Source organism: Lottia gigantea (genome assembly GCF_000327385.1).
Source record: "Lottia gigantea unplaced genomic scaffold LOTGIsca_2, whole genome shotgun sequence".
In the NCBI taxonomy this organism is placed as follows: Eukaryota; Metazoa; Mollusca; class Gastropoda; family Lottiidae; genus Lottia; species Lottia gigantea.
In genome coordinates, this window is record NW_008708400.1 from 6,954,998 (window position 1) to 6,960,329 (window position 5,332).

Genomic DNA, 5,332 nt, shown 5'->3' on the forward strand with positions numbered 1-5,332 from the left:
TCCGATAAGAGAAGAATGTCATACTTGGAAATATAATTAAGAAAATAGTTATCGTCAGCCAGTGATTTTAGGCCGTTAATGTTCCAGACAGCAAATGACAACTTCTGGTTCACCCATGGAATGTGCTAATCGTTGCCACCCGACAAAATCGTACCATCTGAAGCCTCTCTATTAACGATAGAACCAGAAGCGGATGTAGCAGGTGCAACATGTCTTCGACCGTTTGTGAAAAAATCAGTTATCTTCGGGACGGGAGTCGATGTGGAGGATGGTCCAGTATTAAACGACAAGTTAGAGGGACCAGGCATCGTGGTTGGGACGGGGTTAGCCGCTTGACTTGGCACTCGGATATCCCTTGGGTTAGGTTCCCTCACGATATTTTCGTTTGTTTGAGGCACTGAATAGTCTAATAAAGGAACGACAAATTCTACCAAGTCAGACTCAGATTGTATGGTTACAATCTTATTCTGAAGAGTTTTGATGCAGATCCTCCCGTCATAGGTCCAACAGCTGTCGATCAGCTTCTCTTTATGAAGATCACGCACCCGAAGACAGTAAATCTACACGACTAACACCTAGTCATTTGGGATCATTCGTTTTATCTCACAGTAAAAAAATAATGAACAATTTCATTCACGTCATAAATGGATTTTATAAACCCGAAATATACTATACCGACACCGATAGTTTGTACATTTCATCCAAAAATTGGAAAAAACTAAACAGAGCTGGTTTGGTCTCCGAAAAAGACTATTGCAAAGGTAAAAAAGATTACGGTGACGGTGGAATTATATTTGGTTTATATTTAGCACCAAAAGTCAAATACAACATCGTTTTGACTTCTGATGGTGTCTTAAAAGAAAAGAAAACGTTTAAAGGTTATTCTAATGATAAGATAAGTGTAGAAGATTACGTTCAGTTAGCAAGCGGACATGATGTGTCGAACGAATTTAATAAACCGTGGGAAAAAAGTTTCACCAATGGAGAATTATTCCAAATGATAAACAAACTAAAGTTTTTAGAAGTTATTTGAATAATGTTAAAAGAAAACCACCAAACAGTGAAGGAATTATGTATCCTTACAACGACAAAGATGAGTATAGTTTTGACGAAAACTGTGAATTTGATGATTTCGATTATCTTTCTAATCAAGAAGAGAATGAAGATTGTTTTAAATGAAGTTGAATGACAATTTCTTCGTTGCCAAAGTCTATGAACCTGTTTTTACCGTCTTTGATTTCTAGATTTATATCTTTGATCATGAAAGAATTGACTGGTAAATAGGTCGTTTGAAACGGTTTCTCTATAATTCTGTATCCGATCGGCACCGTAAAAGTCGGTATGCTGTATATGATTTGGCGTTTGTGCTTGTTGAAAAATCCACCGTTGATCAAATTACAGTGAATGTTGATCACGTCGATATCGTTCTCGATGTTGGCCTTGTGCGGCGCCAACGTCGATTGCGCGAATATTCGTTTATCGAACCCTAGTAACGCATTCAACGAATTTTCTACGTTGAAATCGACTTGACTGTTATTTCTCAAGATCAGTTTTATTTTGTTCAGATTCAAAGTACCTTCGAATTCGATATTGTTTTTACCGTTCACGCTTCCTGCGTATTCGGATAGGTATTCGTTGATGGCTACGTATTCGTAGCTCCCCGGTAGTAAGCTTATGGTTTCGAACGTAACTCCGTTATCCGTCGATATTTTTAGTTGATTGTTTTTTTCGTTGATGTTTCTAATGGAATTGTAAACGGAGAAATACTTTAATCCCAGTTCGTACTGTTTATTGCGATCGAGTTCATACTCGTAGTCTAGAGACAATTTGATATCTGGTTTATTCGAGGTGATAACGAACAATTGTTCTTTATTGGACATTTTTAATGACGTTTATCTAGTCTTTTTTAGTGATGATCTCTTTCTCCAAAAGTCGTTTTAATATGGCATTGACTTCGTTGTATTGTCTGTCCGATCGATGACCTTCTTTCATAGCCGCTAATATTATTTCTAATCTATTAAGCAATTCTTTATTGTCGTCGGATAAAAACGTTATACCTTGTCCAGATGCCACCATATCATCGAATTCGTCTATTTCTTCTATGATTGGATAATCATCTACATCCTCTTGCTCAATTACTCTTTTATATAGTTTAACTTCTTTCAATCTTCTTGTTTCGGGTCCTGACTTTCTTATTGCATTTAGAAATTTTAAGTATGCTACTAAATCCTTGTAATCGGCAATGGGAATAATATCCTTGCCATTCATTAAATCTATTAACCCTCTCGTTAATGTAAATATAAAGTCTTTTGTATCGATTTTGAATTGTGGTGAATTTGAACTAAATATAATTCTAAATCCATTAAACAATAAACCTTGATTATCAACGATTGGTGAAATGCTCTTTGGTAAATCTGGCTCAGGGTTTGAAAAAAGACGTTTTATATCATATAATGTCCTAATTATAATACCATTATATTCAATCGGTTTGGGGTGTTCTATATGAGGTGTGGGTTCTATAGCGAGTTTTTTTTTAATATCTTCTTGACTTTTTAATATGGGTTGAAATAGAGTCTGTAGATTTTCCGTTAATCCGAGTTGTTGTAATCTGTTATTTTCAACTTGGGTCTTTATTTTAATCTTAGCTTTGATATATTCTCTATTTCTTTTTAAAAAATTATTCCAATCCGTCATTTTTAAAAAAATAAAATTAACATATATCGATCATAACTCTTTCTCCCGCAGGTTTTCTAGTATTTACAAATACATATCCATGATCAGCTGGGTTTCTCCATTGAGCTTTACAAACCTTTTTAAATGTATCTCTGTCCATTCCGAGATTTATAGACTGAATGATTTGAGATAAATCTTTATCGTTTAATTCAAATAATAAAAAACAATTTGCATTTTTTCTAATGAACATAGAATCCATCCCGTAAAAGATTGGGATTGGTATATGCAGTGACAGTTGTGATGTCTTCCTTTGGTGAAGAATTCTTGTTGAACAGTTTGATTTCTTTGCGCTACGCAAAGAAATCAAACTGTTTTGCATATAAATGTTTTGCTTCTTCCAGCAATAAACAGTAGCCGGTCACATCTCCTTGTGTTTTATCGATGTGAATATTTATGTTCACCCCTGTTTTGAAAAGATCTTCTTGATGAGCTGACAGATCGAAACAAAAGATTGGATGATTGAGTGAAAAATCTGTGTATTCAAACTGAGGCGTATTTCCAAACAATTCGCACATGTTTTTATAGTTTCTGTACAATTTGTTGTAATCTTTTTTGGAAGGATCAATTGTCAAAGGTTGATTGGGATAATTATCGTTGTTAAATCTGACTTGAACTTTACGAATGATGGGATCTTGAGTATGGTTCAATGCCACTCTGAAAATGTTGTTGTTGTTTGTCTGAGAGTCTAGCAAGTTTTTGAAACCGACCATTAGATATCTCGCTGGTTTGACGGTGTTGGTGATTGGCCACGTGGTGGATTCTCCCGTTAAAGTCATGCTACCTACCGTGTTACGACGAAGAAAAGCAATTTCGATGTCTTTGGTTAAAGAGTTGAATATTCTCGGAAGGAGTGATTACCGGTATGTAAAGTTGGATATTCGTTATTTCCAATTTTGCGTCAGAGTTGTTTTCACCAAAGAATATCTTTTTGTCGTTGATTTCTCTTTGCAAATGAATTTTATACGGTAAACCTGTGGAAACCTGTGTTCCAAGAGACCAAATAAAGGATACAACTTCCAATTTACGTAATTACCCCATCTGTTGTTCTCGACGACATTGTTGTATTGAAGCGCTCGTTTTTCAAATCCGTGATTTACTCCGCGAGTCACTCTTTCCAGTGTGTTTCTAGCAACTACCCTTATCCTAGCAAGGTCTACGTCATTTGCTACAGTTCTAACCGGTTCTTTTAAAACTTCTCCGTCACCGACATCGGGAATCCATCCCGAAACTGAATCGTAGTTTTTGGGATACAGAACCGTTTTCAACATTGTGTCAAACTCGCCGGGGTGTTTTATGGTCTCGATCGGATTTGAACCAGTTTCCAAAACCATTTCGCTGAATAATGACGGAAAGAAGTTGTTTTCTAAAGTCGTGTTGGTTTGTGGAATTCGATTCTGAGTGGCGTCTTTGATTTTGAAATCGCATCGGAAATGGGCATCGGAAAGCAGCAACCAATTGGACAACGAATTAATTTCAAAGGTGACTCTTCCTCCGTCGTTTATTTGGGTCTTTGTCCCTACCGATGGTGAGATGATTACGTAATCCTCTTTCTTCTTGTTGAACGAATATTGAATCGGATCATACAATTGAAAGATTGGATCCAATCTGTAATTTTTGCTTGCCATTTTTATCCAATGATTTTAAACCCTTTTCCTTGTTTTTCTAGGGCTTGTCGTTCTAGTCTCTTGTTTCTTAGTTCTCTTATTAGCTGTAGTTCTTTAAGTTCGTCAGATTTTTTCACTGCATCGCTTATATTTACTCCTGCTTTTGCCACAGAACCAAGAGCTTGCGCTTCTGAGGAAATGAGGGATTTGTTGTTTGAGAGAAAATTGGCCACTTTGGGGATGAGAGATGTTAGCGCAGAGAAGAAACCGTCTCCTTCGAATTTTTTTTGTTCGTGTTTTAAAATAAAAGACATTTTTAATGCGGTTATTTTTACTGTATTATTATTAGTGATTCTTGTCTGTGGTTTGGAGTAATTTATAATACAGTTTGGGGAGTGTGTTATAATACAGTTTGGGGAGTCTGTTATAATACATTTTAACAGTTGTGTCTTTTCGGATATGATGCATTGAAAAAGCTGCGCATGCGCAGAAGTGAAATGCGTCATATCCGAAAAGACATATACTACTCTTTATTACATTATTAGATAGGTTTGAATATATTATATTAGATAGATTAACTATATTGAATAAGTTTATATTAACTATATTGAATATGTTTATTTTAACTATATTGAATATGTTCATATTAACTATATTGAATATGTTTGTTTTAACTATATTGAATATGTTTATATTAACTATATTGAATATGTTTGTTTTAACTATATTGAATATGTTTATATTAACTATATTGAATATGTTTGAATTAACTATATTGAATATGTTTATATTAACTATATTGAATATGTTTATTTTAACGATATTGAATATGTTTGTATTAACTATAATAATTGAATATATTTGAATTAACTATATTGAATATGTTTGTATTAAGTATATCGAATAGGTTTGAATTAACTATATCGAATAGGTTTGACTTAAAAGTATTAAATATGTTTGAATTAACTATTGAATATGTTTGAATTAACTATTGA